The sequence below is a fragment of the Euprymna scolopes genome, chromosome 28, assembly GCF_053919585.1.
Source record: "Euprymna scolopes isolate OS-2025 chromosome 28, ASM5391958v1, whole genome shotgun sequence".
In the NCBI taxonomy this organism is placed as follows: Eukaryota; Metazoa; Mollusca; class Cephalopoda; order Sepiida; family Sepiolidae; genus Euprymna; species Euprymna scolopes.
The window spans coordinates 33,334,613-33,357,719 of record NC_136509.1 but is presented as its reverse complement, the minus strand read 5'-3'; the positions used below and the strand labels follow the sequence as shown (position 1 = coordinate 33,357,719).

The 23,107-nt window shown below is 34.2% G+C and overlaps 1 protein-coding gene across 1 annotated transcript in view; it reads right to left on the bottom strand.

Moving 5' to 3' along the window:
• The window catches only part of LOC145249558 (RNA polymerase II elongation factor ELL-like), a 185,173-nt gene that overhangs the window by 146,542 nt on the left and 15,524 nt on the right, over positions 1–23,107 (bottom strand). The window lies entirely within an intron of this gene.

Sequence of the window (23,107 nt, the reverse complement as noted above, 5' to 3'; positions counted from 1 at the left end):
CAAGGAATGCCAATGAGGCTACCAAGAAAATTTTTTTTAGAGATGCTGGCTTGATTATTCTCACCTTCCGGCCTTGTGTTACACCTTACTGCAGTTGGAAGGAAATAGTGATTATCACTAATCAGTGGTATATAAAAGAAAAAAAAAAAAACTATTGAAAATGTTTAAAAACTATCTTAATGATGGTATTAAACTACATGATTATGCAAGAAACAAATACAGATTCGATGTAGGACCAAAGTGTAATATCTTATGCCTGAGGTAATCTAAAGCACCAGCCCCTCCCAATGAGGAAAGATGAATTCATTTCCTATTGGCCAAGCACCCCCCACACTCCCCCTTCGTGAAGGTACACTGAGAGGATCTTGTTTCCATCTAAAGTGCCCTATTTTGAGCAGCTGGATTTTCCTCGTTAAAAACAGGCCACCATGTCTAATTTCCCCTCCGAATGGGGAAGCAACTAAATAGGGGCTGTAGATAACAAACTGGCAGATCGGTGACCTTATGCAATCTTGTGATAGTTGCAGCATAAATTAAAGTTGCAGCAACAAGCATGTCCATCATTACTGAAGGATTACGCAAGTAACAAAAACCATTAGATATCATCAACCGGACTAGAAAACGTCTAACACCTGCCATTATGCTATATCACTACAAGATCATTATCTACCCATGCAAGGAGTATTGTTGGTACATTTGGGCTGGTGCGCTAACCGCTCCGTCCCTTTTAAACAGAGTACAAAAAAAAAAAAAGTCTCTAATAAATCCTATACTGTCTATCAAACTCCAACCCTGTTCCATCGCTACAATGTTACATCCTTGTATTTCTGTTACGAGTATTTCATTGGAATAAACTTGCAGATCTGAATTCCATTCAACGCAAATACTCTGACCTTACAATCAGCTAAACCTTACTCTTTCACTATCGACATCCCTAGCTTTCTACAATAATAGCTCCTTCCCTTGAATTATTGCAAGCCTTTGGACCCGCTTCCTCACTCCCTTTTCCCTTACTGTACTAACATGCAGAAATTTAAATGTAATGTCAACAAACATCTCACTGCTCAACTCCCCACTTAAGATGCCCTATAGACCCCCCCCCCTCTGTCTCTCTTGGCAACTCCTCAGCTGTGAGGATGATGGTTGTGTTTCGAGTTTTGGTGTGTGCAGAAGTGGCCAACGAGGCCAATCCTGGCCTTGAACTGCCTTTTGCAGCGAAGGAAAGTACTTCCATTTAGAGGGTTGGCTCGATAACGTTCTCTCTCCCTCCTCCTCTTCTCACGGTCTGCATGTCAGTGTGCCTTTACTGATTATCTGTCTCCAGGTTTGCCTGTCCTTGGCCTGGGTCTCCCATGTGCCCTTATTGATGCCACACTAAGTTTTCTTATTAAAATTCTTGTATCCCATAGATATGGCTTCTAACTCATAGTAGTACCTTACATCTCCGTGGTAATGTGCCTTGTTTGGAGGTGAATTAATAAAAACAGATTGAATATTTAGATTATAGCCATCCGTGAGGACATATCCCCACTTAACTACCACTCTCATTTAGAGAGAGACTGACCTGCTTATTTTAGGGTGGTCTAACGCTTAACGCAGTATTTTGGTAAAATAATCTAGCTGGTAGTAAGCAAAAGTTTTGCGAAAAAAAATTTAAAAAATAAGAGATAAAGACTCTTGCCCCATCCCATCCTCCACTGTTCTCGGTCAGCGAAAGAGAATTCCTTTAAAACCAAGGCAATTATCCAGAGTGAACCTTTTAGAGGGAGTTGGATTTTCCACCACAAAAAACAACAATCAATATTTTCACGGAGGTGGGGTGTCTTTCTCAATGACTATATGATCTCATGATAGGTTGACATAGTGCAAAGTGAAATACAATCGAATATAATACGAACATTCATGTATTCTAATCCAATGTAATTACAAAAGTGGCCATTTGTTCGTATTTTTAATTGCAAAGTATTACTTGAACGTTTGACTTATAATTAAAACTCTTTAGAATAATAATAATATAAACAATAGAAGTCTATAAATTCTACATATCTATATACTTTGTATTATTCTTATGTTAGCAGGGAGGGGGGGGGGTCTCCCAGCCTAGTCCAGTGTAAAATACGCTCAAATATATTTTGATTCATGCAGATTTCATATCATTACAAACCCAATTCTCTCTCTCTCATATATATATATATATATATATATATATATATATATATATATATATATGATTAGTTTTTTTGGAAAAAGAATTCCAGCAGAGTGCTCAATTAAAAGGAAAATCCAAATTTTAAGAGCGTACTTATATATTGGATCAATGAAAAGAACAACACTTAGATGTTGTTTTTATATATATATATATATAAGGAAAAGAAATTGTAAATACATAAATAATTAGTCGGTAAACTTGGATTTTAATCGCAATTATATTATAGATTTTTAATTAATGTCATATATATATATATATTAAAAAAAAAAAAAAAAAAAAAAAAAAAAATTATATTTTATAAATGTAATTTATAATCTATTTCGAATTTAAAACTATAGAAAAATATAATAATGTTAATAAACTAGGGAAATCACTTAGGATAGATAAATACTCACTTACCCAAACCTTGAAAGATTTGGGTTTTTAAAAAATAATTTTTAAACGTATTTCGAAATTTTTAATCGTGATTCGATATAATTAAAAATATATTTTTTTTAAACTTTAAACGTATTTTTGGAAATTTTTAAATGTTCGATATAATTAAACGAATTTTAAAGTTTTTAACCGATACCAATACAGATTTTGAAGTTTTTATACATAAGGAAAGAGATTTTAAAATTAAATGGGGTTCAAATTAAAATCGATTCATATAAAAAAAACATTTTTTCGAAATTAGATCTTAAATTTAAATAATTCAAAGTTGAAAATTAGGTATTACATTACCCGATATATATATATATATATATATATATATATATATATATAGATATATATATATATAGATAGATTAAAAAAAAAAAAAAAAAAGGGGGGGGGGATTAAACAAAACGAGATTTGAACGTGGATTCGCGAGGTATATATACTTCACACTTCCGGTTATAAGATAGACGAATGTTGGCTGAAGAGAGCTCGATAAGGATACCTTAAACGGGCCTTATTATCGGGCTTGAAACCGACGGTACCAATGACCTGTCTCAACTAACAACTTTCTGTACACAAAATATATATATATATATATATATATATATATATATATATATATATATATATATATGTGTTGTTTGTTTTGGTGATATGTTTTGAATGAATTCAATTATTTACGAAAGTGCATTTTTACCTAAATGCTATATTCAGTCACTCTGATGAGTCGTAGATGACGAAACATGTGTCAGTAGATAATTACATTAAAAAAAAAAAAAAAAAAAAAAAAAAATTTTTTTAAATAATATACAGGGTGTCCACAAAGTCTGGCTACATTATGTAGCCAGACTTTGTGGACACCCTATATATATATATATATATATATATATATATATATATATATATACACACTATTAATATTAACATTTTATTATTAATATTAACTATTAATACAAATATAATACAATAAAACAATAAGACTGTATAGTAACTTTACGGACACCCTGTGTATATATATATATATATATATATATATCAGGGCTTTATGTTGTGAGTGAAGCACTGAAGCAGTCGCACTTGCGAGTGTTTTTGAAAGTGACGACTAAAAATAATAAAACACTTATCTTTTGGGGGGGGGGCGGTTATTATTTTTATTTTTTTGTAATGAAATGAAAGTCAAAATATTTAAACAAAGGTTTAGAACAATACACTTTTTTTTTAACAAGGGCTGTTAAAAAAAAAAAAAAATTTTTTTTGAAGGAATCCGAATGTTTATACGTTCAAGTATCAACACAAACTTCGGTGCATATTTAGAATTACACTTAAAAAAATACAGAAAAATCTTTGATGTACGTACTCGTCACGGAATGAAAATGTCATATTCCAAAAATCACGTGAGTTTGGCTAGTAACTTTTTTTATTTGGTTAGTAAACGAAAATATTTAGTTGTCAAAGGTCAACTAAAGATAAGTTTGTCCATAGAGCTCTGAATACTGATTTCGAAAGTTAAAAAAAAAAAATCAAACATTTAGTGCTCCAGTCGTGTTCCTTGCTGCTTCAGCTATCGACAGATAAAATTTAAAATTAAACCACTTAAAGCTGTGAATGAATTTGTGCATGTGCAAAAGTAATAGAAATAGGTTGGCAAGTTAAAATGAACATTTTGCATTTCAACCTGCAGACATTTCTGTTATCCATCCAAACAAAGATTTTACTCATTGTAAACCATCTTTGGTGCATGATTATTATTTCCTGTTAATTTCAGTGTTATGTGACCAGTAGTTTAAGAGTTTATCGGTTAAATATTTTCACACATGCATACATACATCGTTTTATTTATAGAGAATAGGTTGCTTAAAACCGAATGACCATGTCTAGCATTTATGGGGTAATTACTCTGTACAGTTTTTGGCTTCTCAACCTTATCCCCACTTCCAATTCTACTCAATTTTCTTGAAAATAGTCTTGGAATTGCAATGGCCAACAAATTTTTCTGTCCATAGGAAATTCTGTTGATTTTTATAGATTTGTGTCCCTACTTACTTGCCTCCCCATGAATGTAGCTAAACATAATTTGCATACCCATTTTTTTGAACAGTCTATAATAAATCAATATCTGATGTTATTCATTTGTAATTGTTTTTTTCCCTTTATATATGCAATAGTTTTGCTAAGGTGATTTAATTTAAAAAAAAAAAAATAAAAATAAATAAAAATCCTTAAAATATGTTCATTGATTTTCAAGGAAGGTAAATTCTATAAAACTAATATATACTAGCTAGCTAGAAGGAAAAATATGCTGACGAGGCATAATAATTCATCGTCTTATTTACAGTCTTGTTTAAAAAGATGAATGAGTTTTTATCAAAGTTGCCAAAATGTTAATTTGTATAAATAACTGCGAAAGTTTGTTTTGGAAGTTTTTGTCTCGTGTTTACAAGAAATTTATGAATGTTCACTTAAAATTTAGTTTAGCAAACTTTGCGAAGCGATTTTATTCAGACAAAAAAATAAATAATATATATATACATACACACACAAATAGGAAAGAAGAATATAGGTTATTAAAACTCTCCCAATCCTCTAAACTTATACACTGCCCACTGTTTTCTGAGTAATCCAGAAACAGATCGATCTTTAAATGGGAGTGGGAGCTAAGTCAACCGTCTCTCTGAACTTTGTGACGCGATCGCAAGATGGTTGAACCCGCTAGCAAGTCATATTTGCAAATGACATTTGATGCTTAGCAAAATGCAGAGTGGAGGAAAAAGTTTAGCACAAATCTTAGTTTAGAAAGATTAAATAAAAAAACACTGACGCCACTTCGAGGAGGAAAGAATTTAGGCCAACTTTTTTTTTTCTTTTCTTTAAACAAAAACAAGAAGCTGTTCTAATTGCCAGAGGAAAAGGATCAGGGTTGGGAGTAACCTACATTGAATAATCCCACCCCATCCTCTCTTAACTTAATGAATGCGTAAGATGTTCAATGAATTATCTCCCTTCCCTCCTTGTAAACAATCCATACAAGACAAAAACAAAGGCCCTTGGCTGTGTAGACATCAAAACAAAATGGAGTTTATTTAGAGATAGAAGAAAATAATAGACTAACAAGGAGATGAACACAAGAAAACGGGGGGGGGGGGGAGTACGTACCAACTTATCTCCCCACAAAGGTGAAGTTAAACACAAGGTCGTTTTTTTTTGTTTTTTTTACTGTGGGGATATCTCTCCAAATTATTACACTCTGGAATAGCACAAAAATAATTGACTCAGTAAAAAAGGATTTCTTCTAACAGAACAGCTCCTATACTTAGATCATAGTTGGAAATCCATAAGTCTTTCTCCTAGAAGAAATGCTGATAGTCTTACGCTACTCTATTATTACCATAGAAAATGCTCGACTGAGCTCCAATCTCTGGTCCATCCTTGTAAAACATTTACAATAACCTACTACAAATGAAATTTTTTTTTCCTTCTTCCATATGTCTAGTGTCAATTTCTACATTTTCAAGAACTTCCCATCTGTGGAAAACATTACTACAGGAATACTTCCCTACAGACACCAACAGGACAGTCTTTAAATTCAATGTCAACAAATAATTGTCATAAATTATCTCTCAGGCAAGTAAGCAAACATTATTCCATTAATCACCTTCAATCCTCTCGTAATATTCTTCATTCAACTCCCAATTAATCCATCTTGTAAACTCTTATCAAGTGGCTTTTGGCCTTGATTAATGGGGAGTCATTGACATTAGAAACAATACTTTGATTTAATGTGCAATGAAAACACGGTCTCAGAATGAACAATTGAGACGGACATAAAACAAGAAAATTTAACGAAGAAAATAATTTTGTATCAGAATGGCTAACACATAGCCAACATTTAATATGAAAAATACCTATTAAATGAGAAAAAAAAGCAGCAGCACACCTCCCTCGCTTTCTCACTCTAGTAGGAGTGGCGGAATATGATAGCATCAGAGCTCCCTAGCTGGGATCTAATCAAAATCCAGGAGGTGTCGACATCAGTATCCTTCATTCTCTGGTCATTTGTCTCTGCATGTGGCAAGCAATGACACATCAGGCACAGAAGCACAAATCAATAAAGTTCAAATGGTAAGATTCATTCTGTGTTATTTCTTTGTGTTCAAACCAAACCTTCGACTTTATATGCAACTGATAAGCCATCACCGTTCTTTGGCGTCAAAAGTAAACACCTATTTTAGGTACAAGGAATAGCTGCGACTAACTAAGATGATATGTCCCTATTTACTTGCCTTCCCACGAGCGCAGAGTTAGATACAAGGGGAAAATCCAGCTCTCCCAAAAAGGAACTGGATAGGAAGAAAAATAAAAATGGCCTCAGTCTAAAAGGACTTCTCCACTGATCGAGGTTAGAAAAGGTGAAGTGTAGTGTTAAAACAGATACTATACTTTGTTCCTAGCCAAAAAAAGGACGCTATCTTTCATTAAGAATCTTCAAGATGAGAATTTAATCCACAAGGAACTGTAGCACAATGGATAATAAAAATGCTCAAACACGTCTTCTAGAAATTTAAGGTTCATGCAGACTAGATAATCCTGAGGGACAATCTTCATGGCTCCATGCAAAAGTCAGATTCACCTAACAAACGAGCAGCAGCAGAAGACAGACAGACAAAGCCACTTTTGGACATGGATGGACGCATTTACTTATAAAAAAAAATATAATAATCTTAAATCTATTTCATGCCGAAACTACTTGTAAGACTGACTGCCATGAAGTAGATGGAGACAGCAAGAAAAGAGGGGGGGGGGGGCTGTTTTGATTTTGTAACCATATCCAATCAATAATTTTGTCTGCTTAGAATCGTTTACACAGGCAGACAACAAAAAGACAAATAAAAAACACACAAAAAAGACAGACAACAAAGGAAAAAGAAAGGAAATAAAGAGACTTAAACAAAAAAAAAAAAAAAAAATAGCAGAAAACAAAAAGGTACCAAAATGTTACCAACGACTAATTAAAAATAATTAGATCCAACTGATTGCTGAGTAAGACCGAATGACATGCCGATTGCACCTATCAAATAGGTTTTATATTTGAACAGCATCAACGATAAGTCGTCAGAGACAACCAGCACGAACAGACAAAAAAAAAAAAAAAAAAGATTCCAAAGTCCGATCTCGATATATTCCTATAAATAGATTTGCTTTTATGTTTCAGAATGTTCAAGAGGAGGATTTAATGTACAAGGACCCTTGGCGCAATGGATAAAAGTGCTAAATACAATGAGTTCTGCTAAAGTTTATGGTTCAATTCTTTACTACAAACAATTGCAAGTTACTTTAGATTTCTACCCAGTCATGACTGATGTGACAAGAACAAACTACTCTCACTGTGGATTAAATATAAAGGGTTCAGTTCAAAATTTAGTTACAGATTTTCAAGTCCGATGAAACGTACGTGAAGGTCGGAGGTTACATCTGCCGAATCATAATAACATCCAAGATTTATATTATACAATTTGGCTCCGATACAAGAGGGGGAGGGTATAGGCTCATAAATAACTTTGGTCCAGCAAGTGTCCAAGAGAAACATAGTTTGAAAAATCCAAATACAGATTAAAAAAATAAAAGCTTTTCCAAGAAAAATATACTGAAAATTGAGTCAATTTTTCTCGTGTTGCGTCAGTACAATAACTGGATAGGTCAATGTTCATCTTTAGTTTCTATTAGTTTATAACGAGTACAAACTGTAAGGTTTGTCTAATCACTTGCTTTCAAGTTTTCCTTGGCCTGCCATCTTCTTGCGAGTCAAGACATACGTGCCTCTACAATTTTTTTTTCATCCAGGTGGATAAACACTCCACATAACCATACTTATACAGGGCTTTACGTCGTGAATGAAACAGTCGCATTTGCGAGTGACTTTCTTCAAGTGGTGACTAGAAATAAAAAACGCTTATCTTTTGGCAATTGTGTTTTTTCCACCGACAATCTCCCAAAGCTAACTGCTGAATGAAAAATGTCTTTCAAATCTTTTTTTTATTATTATTATTATTTTAATAAAACGAAAAAAAAAAAAAAAAAAAAAAAAGTTTAACAGAAAAATATACTCTTTAACGAAGGCTGAAAAAAATAAAATATATGAAAATAAATTTGAATCTTTATACCTTCAAGTCTCAACATAAAATTCGGTACATATTTAGAATTACACTTACTTAAAAATACAGAAAAATCTTTACGATGTACGAATGTACACGTCATGGACCGAAGATGTCATATCCCAAAAATCATATGGGTTTGGCTAGTAACTTTTTTACTTGCCTAGTAAATGAAAATATTTACTTGTCAAAGGTTAACTAAAGATAAATTTGTCCGTAGAGCCCTGATAACAGATTCTTTCTTAGGATAACTTCTTTGGTGGTCAAGCGTAGTGCTTTCAGAAAATCCTCCGACCTGATATGTTGGGTTTGGTCAGATTTCACATTTGATCCTGGATATGTCTTTGTGCTTCAGTCAAACGAAAGAGAACAGGATAATGGCCTCAGATTTACTGCCATATAACATGATGCTCACAATATAGATGTTATAACTTAACTCAGATGCAAAGAGGGACATAAGCACATGAATAATTTTAGTCCAGCAAGTGTCCAAGAGACCTCTCTCCTGCTCTGACTATACAGCCAAACCCAGCAGGCGTATGTGGTATTGGACCATGTCAACATTACTGTGCATCCTTTGATGTCATTGTAGATCATCTGATGACCTATATTAACTTATGATATATCTGGTATCTAATTTCTGATATAAGGTCACATGTATATTGTTCGGGCTTGGTATGCGTTCTCATATGGGATTTTAGATCTGTGTTACAACCTACCTACCTATCTCCTCTCATTTCTATAAGTTTTGTTTGGTTTCGTAAGTCCCTACTTACTTGCCTCCTCATGAGTGCAGAGTTGCACATAAGGTGAATTTTTTATGTAGGGAAAATTTTTTAAGCAATTTAACTTTTAAATCAGAATCTATTCCACTAACACACCATTGGCAAGTTTCTTTTTTTTTTTTTTTTTAGCTCTTTTACATCAAGTGGTTCATACATTGTCTGGAGCAATTTCCATTAAAAATTTCGACAATTTACATTAACACACCAATTCTTGTTAGATCACCAAAGTTAAACAACTTTCAGCAAGACAAGTAACCACATGAGTATAACATGAACTCACTTGTCCCCCCTCCCCCGTAAATACTCCTGACCGGCTAAACTAGGAAATATTCCATTATTGTAGAGGTCCCTAGATGCCAAAAGATTTTCATATTCTAATAGCTCCTTTTATCGGACTGTTAGCGTTTGGAATTCGTACCAACATGCAAAAATTTAATGTAATGTGAGTATCATGTTGCTCAACTCCCCACCTAGGTTGCTTCTGGCCTCTATTACAGTAGCCCTTAGCAATATATCGTGTTCGAGGTGGAGGAAAAAAATAATAGGTGCTTTATATGGAAGGAGAGTGAAATCTCTTGCAAAATAATACAATCCCAAGTGTATTGGAGCTCTGTGGAGAGAGTATACAATTCATCTATTAATCACAATAGAATTTGAACTTGGCATAGTTGATTTAAAAAAAAAAAAAAAAAAAAAATCAATATCTATTAGATCGATCATGCATCTCACAAAAATAATTTAGTTATTTTACAGCACTGTATACCAGAACATATCTAACATACATCTATCTAGTAAGATTTAAAAAATTGAACTTTAATAAAAATTTTAGGCCAACCTGATTTTGACTCGCGAATTTCCAGTTATTAGTGTATCAGGTTATCAACACTAAAATAATATACTTTGCTAGTTTATTTTGTTAAATATAAAGAGTTGTCGCCCTTGTAATTTTTTTTTTTCTGTATAAGATTTTAGACATTTGAAAACATAAAAATTAAAAACTAAAAGGGTAATGCTGAATAGGTACAGCTAGTATATAAACGCTAATGCCCAGGCTACAACAGCGACGGACATTCCTAGATTCAACCACTGAGTTTATAATCTTTTTGGTGCTTATTCAGATTGGCACTTATGGCGGCAAATAAGAAAATACAAGTCTGTATGATGTATGTACCTATCACTAAGTAAAGATGAAATATTTCTAAAAAATTTGATTAAGTAGGGTTTTTTTTCCCAAGAAAAAGTTTTACAACAAAGCGAGCTGCTGTGTTTTCATCAGCCATGATTAAACCCACTGAAATAAAACTCGAAGTTGAGAGATGATGCAATTTAGTAGAAAAAAAAAAAAATTTTTTTTTTTTTTTTTTTTTAAATCACTAAAAATCCTAAATTTTGATTTTCTTAGTTTTAAATAAAATACTTGATCGCTTTATGATTTTTGGAATATGACATCTTTGTTCTGTAACAAGTATGTACATTATACAGACTTTTCTGCATTTTCTTTACTTTTAATTGCCGCCATAAGTGCTAATCTGAATAATCACCATTTTTTTTCCCATCCAATGTGTCCTGCAAGTCTACGAGAAGACTTAATACTCAGTTTTAGATTTTCATCACTAAAAAGCATCAACTAAATGGATTTGTCCTATTTTAGAAATGTCTTTAAAACATCTTTACAAGTTGTGTGGTTACCATTAAATTTTTAATTGTATTTTCATAGCTAAATATGCAAATTTAATGATCTTTATACATGCTCCCGTTTATTTCTGACCTCCACCCCATCAAAAAAAAAAAAAAAAATCGGTTAGGTTAACAATTCTGACATTTGCTTCTGTAATGCAAAATATACAAAAGAAATTCCTTCATGTGAACACAGTTGATGAGAAAAGTTTTGTTGGTCTTAATTCTGAAATAAGATTCCAATTCTTTTTTTTTTTTAAGCCGAAAAGGAAGTCAGGACACAAAGACTAAATTCATCAACGTTCTTCTAAGAATTAAATATTTTCTGTAAAAATTGGACTATATACCTGAAATTTTATGAAACCTTCGCAATTATGACAATCTAAGGTAACTGAAAATATAAAATCTTCAAATCATAAAAAGAAAATGATTGAAAGAAAGTTTTGCATTAGTAAAAAGGGTTGGTAACCACAAGTTTTACAGTATTGTATTTGAAAAACCAACAGCTTTGCATTGGTAAAATGAGTTGGTAACCACAGCAAGTTTTACGGTACTGTATATAAAAGAACAAGGATCTGCATTGGTAAAACCAAGTTGGTAAATTGAAAGAGTTTTACAGACTGTCCAAAATGGCCAAAATCTACTCTATGAATTGGTATAGTACAGCAGGGTTTCCCAAACTTCAGGATACCATGGAGCCCCTGAGCAAGGCAAAGGTTTTTCACGGAGCACTAACAAGATAATTGCTAAACTAAATGTGAAAAACATTCATTTCAAATTTTAACTAACTAATGATAATGTTTGCAACCAAGTTTTTTTGTTTTTGATTAATGAAAAATTGTTGGATTTTTTTTGTATTTACTTTTTCATGAATCATCCTGAAACTCTTTACACCTGTACTTGTGTATCATATCTATTTCCAGTAAAAATGATAAATTAAGGTCTGCAGCGATTAAATTTTTTTATATAAAGCATTTAGTCCTCTTTAAGGAAGGGCTTCCGGAATCCCTCAGCTTCACTTATTGGACCCACTTTGGGAAACCCTGCAGTACAATCTTCAAAAACACTCCAAAGTTTTATATAAGTAAACAGGAGTTGATAATCTCAGAGTTTTACAATACTATATGTTCAAATGGCGTAACCTGAAGATGGTTTTACAATACTAGCAGGGGGGAGTCCCGGCTTTGCCTGGTCATAAAATACGCTTAAATGATATTTTAATTTGTCCAGATTTTGTATATATTATTATAGAGTCGTGATTTCAAAAGTAAAACAAAAGTATTTGGGTGCCATCAGCTAGAATTGAAACCGAAAGCAAAAACTGTAGCATTTAAAGCTGGTGATGTTATCACAGTACCAATGTGACATGCATATGAACTGATTTAAAAATTAAAAATAAACTAAGATAAATGCACAAAATATACAATTTTTTTTCAATTTTAACCCATTTTTGACCCCTTAAAAACTATTTTAACCTGATAAAGACCCATAAAAGACTGGTCGATAAGACCCCCAATCATGTGAGGCCCTTAGTGACGCTCTGCGATTTTTAGTTTTGGAAGAGATAGAGTTTGAAAATATGGAGACAGGCATATAGCCTTTTATATACTATGTTTAGAAAAGGTAAAAAGTTTAGTCTGAGTTTAGTGATATAAATTTAAACATGCATGGCAGATTAATTCAACCTATTACAGAAATGTGTAAGCACAAATATACCAAAATTACACTAGAAAAAAAAAATAGTATACACAAAGATGGATGGTGCTTGTCCAGAATTTTCCCTATATTTAAAAACAAAAAGAAAAGAAAAATCTGTATGATGCACATATTCTCGGCGTAAAGAATATTGCACACGTAAACTGATCAAATCATTTTTAAATAAGGAAATCAAATTGTGGCTAACTGAACAGCAACAATATTGTAACACTATCTTGAAAACAAGAGAGAACTCAAGATCGCAATGCTTTAGAAAGTCATTCTTAACACGCGGATATTTAAAACCTAAATACGAGGGGTGTGCAATAAGTAATGCCCCTGACCCACTTCCAGTTGTCTGAGCTATCTGAAATTTTGCATGTGCAATGATTTATATCTCTACGGGTTATGTGGCAAATTACAGCTCTGAACTAATTGTGGTTTCTGTTTTACAGGTGTTTGAACTGAGTCAGGTCTGAAATGGAATCTGTTGAATGTCAAGCAGTGATCTGGTTTTTGTATTTGAAAGGACGCATACCACAGGAGATTTTTGATGAAATGAAAGAAACTTATGGTGATAATGCCCCATCATATGACCTTGTAAAACGCTGGCATCTTGAATTCAAACATGGCCGGAGCCATTAATGAGGCATCTGTCCGTCAAGTTGAGCGAGAACGCGTCGACTGCTCGAGGATGAATTTGGAGATGTGCAAAGAAGATGAGTCAAAGTTTTGCAAAGGATTGATTACACAGGATGAAACCTGGGTCCATCACTATGATCCAGAGACCAAATCTCAGTCAATGCAGTGGAAGAACTTGGACTCACCACCTCCAAAGAAGGCAAGGGTGCAACCCTCCGCTGGCAAGGTCATGCTCAGTCTTCTAGGACCAGGACAGAGTAGCGATGACAGATTTCCTGGCAAAGAGTACCACAATTACAAGAGCCTATTATGCTTCACTTTTGAGGAAATTAAGGGAAGCTATCAAAATCAAGAGGTGGGGCAAGATCAGCAAAGGTACCCTCCTCTTGCAGGACAACGCTCCGGTCCACAACTCGCATGATCAGAAGCACAGGCGTGTGGTTATAAAATCTTCCATCCTCCCTACTCTCCTGACCTTGCACCCTCTTTCACCTGTTCCCAGCCATGAAGTTGTTTTTGAAAGGAAAGCGTTTCCCAGATGATGCAGCCTTGATTTCTGAAGTCACGTCGTGGTTGGAGGACCAACCTGGGGTTTTCTACAAAAACGGTCTCCAAAGCTGCATCAAATGATGGGAGAAATGCATAACTCTGAGTGGTTCCTATGTAGAGAAAGACTAATAACTGTGCCAAATTTCGTTGCTAAACTGCTATGCCCCTCGTATGCTTAAAAATGATTTTCTTTACAAAAATAAAACTACTTGATTCAATTTACGTGATCTTTGGAACCAAAGATTTTCTGGCACATGTACGTACATCATACTTTTTTTTGTTTAATATAGAAGGAATTATGGACAAATGCCAGGTAGTTTTACAATAGTGTATTCGAAAGAAGTAAAAATGACTTGAAAAAATAAAAATTATAAAAGTATATACAGCGCATTCCCTTAAGGTGGGTTGAACTGGCTTTCTCTGAAGGGGGAAGCATCATGGGAATAGAAATTCACAAAGTCTCCAGTATAGGGGAGATAAGGACGTTTGTATTTTTTTTTTTTTTTTTAGTTCTTGCAAGGAGGCATCGATGTCCTACATACAGTGCCTGGTATTTCCATTATATATTTTTTAGGGCCCGTGGCGCAGTGGATAGAGGCATTGAGTCTACAGTTCTAGGTGAGTATTGTCTGAAGATAGCGGTTTCAATCCTACCCAATGCAGGCCAGAGGATTAGTTGGCCAAAACATGGTGAGACAACAACAACTATGGAAGGCAGTAATTACATGGGATACAGTTATAAGACTCAGCATTCCTACCACGTCGCTATTAATCACCTGAAGGCCAGAGGATGAGTTCGCTCAAACATGGTGAAACAACAATCATGAGGCTGAGGATAACAGTCTGCAAATAAATGGTCACTCATCTGGTACTGCCCAGGCTTAACATTGCTCAACTTTGGTGATCTAACGAGAGCCAGTGTATCAAAGTGACTGCACAGTAAACGAGGCATAAAAAAAAAAACACGACGAAGCACACCCAAAAGTTATTGCAAAGTATAGACAAACAAAATTATATAGAAATCAGTTAGTTACAACTTTTCAGAAAGTTTCATAAAAATCCAAGGCATCAATTTTTTTAAAATAAATACAAATGTCAATTTTAGCCATTTTAACCCGAAAAGCACACCTGGTGGGGGAAGGGGGGGGGGCAACCAGAGTTTTCCCAGAAAATCCGTTCTGATACTTTTTTTACTCATATCATGTTTAATGTTTGTGCAGAACTTCAAAAAATTCCAACACGTAGTTATTGAGAAAAGTGCGAACGGACAAAGGTGAATTTACAGGTCCACCCTACTTTTGTCCGGGGGGGGGGGGACCAAAAACTAATACCCATAAGCAAATTTTTTTCCACAGTAAAGATCACCATTGGTAAAACTTGTCCAATAAACGAGATAAGTTTTACAAGTCTGAAAAAGAGAGAAAAAAAAAAAAAAATGGCCAACTTCCAAACAAATTGTGTCCTGCTTTAGTCATTAAGATATAATGATTGAGACACAAATGAATATTAAGAGAATTCATTGAATTGTTTGGCACCGAAAATAACAGTAATTAATCTGTTTATTTAAAGACAATCTTACTTATGCTGGGATTTTTTACGCCAATAAAATTTTGAAGAAAAAAAAAAAAAAAAAAAAAAAAAGATTCTCATACAGCTGGAAATTTCACAAAAACTAGAAATGAAATTCGAATAAAAAGCTAATGTCTACAAGTGAAAAGAAATGAAAGAAAATAATTTTAAGACGAATTTAGTCTGTGTTTTTTGTGATATAAAAATGATTTTAAATTTTATTTAAAATTAGGCTTATGGCTCTCAAAATTCGTACTAGAACTGTCGACAAGGACCCGTGGCACAGTGGTTAGAATACTTGGGGAAAAATTAATTGTAAAAGTCATATTCTCCTGAAGGTTGAAGATTCAATTCTTAGTGTGAGTGAACAAAAATACAATTGCAAATTAATTACGTAAATAAAGGGTTCCGTTCAAAATTGTCCAACTGTTGTGAAACAAACACTGAAGATGAGGATTGTAGTCTGAAGAATCCAAATATGCATTTTAAACGCGTATTAATTTACGTGTATTATTATTCGGATCATTTTGTTAACCATTCTTATCTCAGTTATTTCCACTGTGGCTGAACAAATACAGGTGCTCTGTTTATTTAGTTCTCCAGGAGGTTAGACAAAAAGCCACGTTGAGATTAAAAACCCAGCACACCAGAGAGAGAGCGTACACTCTAGCTTACAAGAAAATGCCTAAGCAGCCCGTATCGGCATTGCCCAGAGGGTACACCTTAAGTGATTAGTAATAAACAAATCATTTCTCAAAAAGAGAAGGTAAGGCCTGGGACGTTAAACCTTCTAAAACTGTAAAACTGTACAGAGCCATATCTCAGCCAAACAGAAACAAGATAAAAAAACGTCTTCTTGAGGGGGGGGGGTGAAAGGTTTGATCCTCATTTCACGTTTTATTTATTCTTAACAACACTTACACCCAGTCACCAGTGATGGAAATGGAACAACCTACTCCCATACATAAAAAAAGTTTTAATTTCAAAATTCTGTATAGGTTCCAGAATTTGAAAAAAAAAAAAAAAAAAAAAAAAAAAAAAAAAAAAAAAATCGCACTTCAAAAAAGGTTACATTGGCAAAAACGTTTTTGATAATTGTGCCCTAAATATGGTGATTTAAAATGTAAGCATGACATACCAGCAAAAATGCTATGTAAAACATAAGCTTTTATACACAGACAAAAATTTCATTCAAAATGACTGACCAAGGAAAATGCCATGTCCAACATAAGTGTGACAGACCATGTCAGAAAATGTTAACACAAACACAAGCTTAACAGACTAACAAAAATTATATTTTACCTTAAGCATGAGAGACATCTCCTTGGTACTCTAAGAGGAAAGTGTAGTACCTGTTTTGATACTACACCATCTTTTTTCTTTGGCCAAAGAAGTTGAAATCCCTCTAAACTTGGGTAATTTTAATTTTTCCTCTGAAACCAGAGTGGCCCCTTTCGAGCAATTGGATTCCCCCCCCCCACATTAAAAACTGAACTGACTTCATTTGGAGGGGAATTTTTTTTTTTTTTTTAACAATCAACTACTTTTGTTTCATTTTACTTCAGTTGAAGTTCTCAGAAATCGAGCCCCTCCCCTACGTTCCTGGGCCTAACACCATATGAGATGATTAGATATTCGAGTATTCTATTAAAGTTCTCATTTACATCTCAAACATTGAATTAGTAAAGAAGTTGAGAACATGATTTTCGCTCCCCAATTGACCATTTAACCCTACCCGACCTGAGCTACCAAACCTAATTTGCCCCTGTGCCTGGCCTCTTGGCCAAAATTTAAAAAAAAAAAAAAAAAAAAAAAGAAAAAAAAAAAAGAAAAATTTAAACGCATTTGTAATTTTTTTCCTTTCATCTACCGCCAGTATTCAGCCTCCATGCCAGTCCACCCAACAGGTGAAGCCCTCCTTGATACACAGGTACTTTCTGCAATGGGTGCACCAGAACTTTGCCTTCACCTTCTTTTGGGGGTCGTTTTTGTAAACTTGTTTCCTTCAATAATTACAAGAAACCTTCTCTGCCACGAATAGCAATGGCCAAAAACTTTATCTGAAAGTACATTTTTAAACTCCTCGGCCTAACGTTCACAGGAAACATGAGTTGGAACAATTCATTGAGAGCATTGCCAGGACCGCTGCGAAGAAGGTAGGTTCTCTACTGTGCTAGAAAGCTACTAACACCTGAAAGTATCCTGTACCTCTATAAGGCCACCATTTGCCCATGTATGGAATACTGTTGTCATATTTGGGCTGGTGCATCTGCTACTAGTCTCTCACTCCTAGACAAGGTTCAAAAGAGAGTCGCCAACCTGATAGGTCCTGAACTGTCATCTAAGCTTCAGCCTCTGTCCCATCTATGAAATGTAGCATCCCTCTGCCTGTTCTACAAGTACTTTAACGGTGAATGCTCCGACGAACTGCAAGCACTCGTACCCCCCCCCCTCGACGTAAATATCCCCGACAAACCCGACAGGCAGCTAAATCCTACCCCTTCACAGAGATCTCTAGATGTAAGAGAGCCTTCTACTCCAGTAGTTTCTTCCCCAGAACCGCTAGACTTTGGAATTCCCTTCCAGGTTCCTGCTTCCCCAACTGTACTGACATGCAGAAGTTCAAGTGTAACATGAACCGACATCTTGCTGCCCAACTCCCCACATAGTATCCCATGTAGATGATAGTAGCCCCCTACATCAAAGTGGCAATGTGCCTTGTTTGGGGGTAAAAAAAAAACAAAAAAACTCCAGGGTGCTGTCTATTGTATCTCAGGTTTTTCTTCATGCACACAGCACAGATATGGTCAGATGAGGTGCCGCGATTAGGTAGCTATTTCTAGCTCCTTGACAACACAAAGACGTGGTCAGGAAAATACTGGTTTAGCGGTAACTTGGTATATAGCATTTTCGGAAATTACCGGTATATCAGTAACTCCGCCTGGTAGGGTTAAATATGTTGTAGTATACCTTTCTTGAGGTCTCTTGGTCTTACTGGATTCCAGGACAAGAATTCATCTAGTCTGGTAGAGTGCCCCATTCCTTGGAAAAGCTAGTGTTAGTTAGCCATAACAAGATCTTATTTGGGCCGCAAACATGTGATTTTTAATATTTAATCAGGGTTTACTTGTAGGGAAAAAAGTACCCTAATGCCAGGTGGTTCTTACAAACACCTGTAGAGAGAGACTTTAGACACTTTATGATAGTGTCTAGTAGGTATGAGTGTGTATACACGTGTCTATGCAGAGTTGCTGTATGAAAAAGGAGGTGAGAGGAAAGAAATGAATAAGTGAAAAACGATGGTAGGCAGATCAGCAGCGGTTGTTGCAGCTTCTTTCAAAACTTAATACCGGTCAGCAATTCAGAATTCAATTTTTAAGCTGCACACTTTGACTGCTTTTTGAATACTCAATATTATCTAAAAAATTTTTTTTTTTGATGCTTGATTGCTTTATTTGTAGAATAAATCATTTTGGTCATTTTTATGGAATATGTCATGCTCATGTTTAAAGCAATTTATGTTCTATTTCGATGAAATTATGAATGTTCAAGAGAAACAAGGTTAATTCAAGTTTGAAATAGCAATAGCATTTTTAAAACAGTATTTTATTTACCTTTAAAAAGTTGAGTTAAAATTTTTACATTCTGAAAATTAATTTTTTTCAATGCTAAAAAATTATAAACTTTCCTTTTTATTATTATACCTTGCTATCTCTGATTAGACCAGATTGCAGACTAACATGAGCATTCTCGTAACAGTTTTTTAATCCTTACTACCTCCATGCTTGCTCATGACAAATCGGAAGCATTCTATTTGCAACACCATTACTAGAATATTACCATACAGGGTCAATAGGCTTCGTCTATCACGGTTTGATTTTTCAACTGAGCCCTATTTCTAAATGTATTCCATTAAACCACAGCTGAGCAACTCCATCTATCCCCTCCCCATATGGTAACCCTCCAGAATACTAAAGAGAAGTTAACAGGTGCTACACCTTGCCCAAGGATGACCAACTGTGGAAAGCACAGGCGTTCATCTACTCAAGGTAATATACATATCCGCTTAACTGAATACATAGTGTCTAATATTCCAAAAGTTATCATGTGGCACTGGCCAGGCTCAACATGGCTTAACTATGGTAATCTAACAAAAATTGGTGTATGCAGTTTTTCTCTTAGTATTGTGTATTTATGTAAATATGAGAGAGAGATGAAGTTAGAGATAAGTTTTTTTTTTTTTTTTCTCATCAGTTTCGTTTCAATGATTTAAAGTAGTGAGGAGGAATTAAATCTCCAAGCAACAGCAAGCGGGTGATATCAGCTTGATGCCTTCATTCAGTCTTAAGAGATAATGGATATCCCCTGTAAGGGTAGCTGTGCATGTAATTGTGAGGCAAGGGTTGCACAATCTCCAACCACACATTCCCTGAATTGGCACTGTTTAGGCAAGAAGTGCTAGACAACTGGAAAAAGTGCCAAGATACGCAAAGGGCACATAGAGCACCTGGAATTCACAAATGGTCACTCATTTTAGTACTGACCAGGTTCAATGTTGCTTAACTTTGGTGACCTAACGGGAACCAGTGTGTCAACGTGATTATTCCATACACTTCAGTAAATTGCAGTCCAGCTAGTAAAACAGAAAATACACAAAATTCCTGCATTAAAATTGATCTATTCTAGTTTTATTGTGTATTTTGTAAAAATGTATTTGTCCTTGAGACAAATATGTCAAAGGTTCAGGTGATAACTGACGAAAGTCGTCTATCATAAAAAGTCTAGTTTTAAAAATAAAAGTGCTGGTAATTTTTGCAATTAAAACCTGCAAACACTACAAATGAATATGAACAGGAGATTATTAAGTCACGTCACAATCAAATCAACAAGGTGTTCATTTTTTTTTTTTTTTCCTTTTCATCAAATTGTTGGGTCTTGAAAAAAAAAAAAAAAAATGCTCACATATTTAATCAACAAATGTTTTGATAAGCTGATATTTTTCTGGATAGCACAAAAAAAATTTTTTTTTTGCACAGAAAAGAAACAATAAAACCGCAGTAAATATGAACTTATTAACATTTCTATGAAAATAGTGTCCATTGTATTTTAAATATAGAACTAGAACCCAAATGAGATAAAGTAATAATTACTAATACTCAGAAAGTAATATCGTGCTACATAGTTCAATACAAATAAGAACATCGCATTGTAAGTGACAATCACCTTTCCCTCCCCTGTTTCTTTTGAATGTTCCCTTTTTTATGCAAGGCTTCACAGACTTTTCTGCAGTGAAGCACTGCTGCATGTCAAAATTACGAGTTTCTTTCTCACACCAGTACTTACAAGGATCATATAATATTCAAAAACGAGACCTCAAAGGGAGAGCACTCATTTTGTCCGTAGTTGCCTGACTGACCTTTTTAAAGCCAAATTCTGTGAATTTGGCTTTTTTTTAAAAAAAAAAAAACGGTTTGATCTTCAAAAATTGTATTTGCCCTTTTTCAAAGCGTAACATAGAAACTAAGGAAAGAACAACCAGAATATTATATAAGTAAATATAAGTAATTATATAGGTAGAACTCGTTTTACTAATTGCAAAACTTCCACTTTGGCCCTCTTAGCTTTATTTCATTTATTCATAAAAGGTTGGAACAAGAAGTTCTAACGCTTTATGAATAAATGTAATTTACATGTAAACTAAATATTGTTAAATTATCTCTTGCACTGAGATATAAGAGATATATTCTTTGGATGCAAGCTTCTCAGAGTGATCTCCCTTGCTTTTTGTCATGGTTTTTGGCTAGAAAAAAAAATGGCAGTTTAGACAAATGAAACGCGTGTCTATGACTAGATTTAGGTTACAAAAAAAAAAATAAAAAAAATAAAAAAACAAGTATTATTTGGATTACTGTTCTCATTTTGGATGTTATGTTTCAATGGATGTAAACTCCAACCTTCAAATAAGTCATGTCAAACTCAGAAATTTGCATAGAATTTTGAACAGTAATCTTTATTTAATCCACCAGGGTAACTTTTTTTTTTTTTTTCTTTTGGATCAAATCAAGATCAGGTAAAAGTCCCAAGTAATTCATAACTGTATTCTTAAAGCTGACCATACTGAGGATTGAACCTTTAATCTCCAGAAGACTGGCTTACAACTGATCATTGGCACTTTTATTCATTACAGCATGGGATCCAATGATAATTCTCTGCTGGTTAATAATGGCAGAAGCTCTTTGAACCTACTCAATCCACTTGCAATACCACTAGTACCTGCCCTGTGCTCCAGTAGTATCACCAACGTAAGTGGCAATCTCAATAGTTTTGCTAGCCAGATAGACATTATGAACTATCAATCTCCATTGCCTTATACTTCTCGCACACAAACTGGTTGTCCTCTCATGTAATTATTTTAAAAGGCTGGTGAAGAATTGCTTATCAAATTTTTTTGACAAATATTTCATTTGATTAAATATATTCAATAAAAAGCAAAGGAATGCCCCTTAATCAATAAGTTTGCAAACAAACTTTTTAAAAAAATCAGAGAAAGGAGTAATTTGGTTCTCCTTTGATGAGGAAAACTTTGACGAAGGTCAGAAACTAAACAAGAAATCACATATGATGTGCAGATGTTTGGAAAAGGTTTAGGAATGGGAATGTAAAATTATGGTATAATCGATTATATATATATATATATATATATATATATATAAGTGAAAGTGTGAGTGTGTGTACATTTCCCTACACATCTGTCAATTTTCAGTCTACAGATTCAAAATTTGATATACAGAGTACTGAGATTTGGGAAAATCTTTGTAATCGGTTTTCGGCCAGAAATTTGACTTAAGGGGTCAAAATTTAATGATTTGACCTTTGAGAACTTTACCAAACTCCTCCGACAATTTTGGGTCTAAACACTTGAAATTTTGTATATAGGTTCCTTGGACATAGATCTAACTTAATAACTTGATTTGAGCCCAAAACAAATGTTAAGGGCTCATAATAGGGGTCAAAGTTAAAAAAAATTGACCGTCCCGGTTTATCAAATTATTAAAGACAATTTCTGGTCTAAACATTTGAAATTTTACATAAACGGTATTCAGAGATAGGGCAAGCTTTTTAATCGGTTTGGGTCGAAAATTTGAGCTACCAATATATAAATGTATGTATGTATGTTTGCATGTCTGCCTAAAACTTTCGACAGAGGCGATGGATTTTCACAAAATCAGTATCGTTTTTAACATGTGATGGAACCTGTTTCTGCCAGGCTCTAGAATAAATCTTGTTTTTTAAAACATTCTGAAATAGTTGCTACACTATGGATTGACAAATATCGAAAAATTGGCTAAAAACATTAATTTCTTCACCCTCAACTGGGCACTTTTATACAGGGAGGAGGGGGGGGTCGCTTT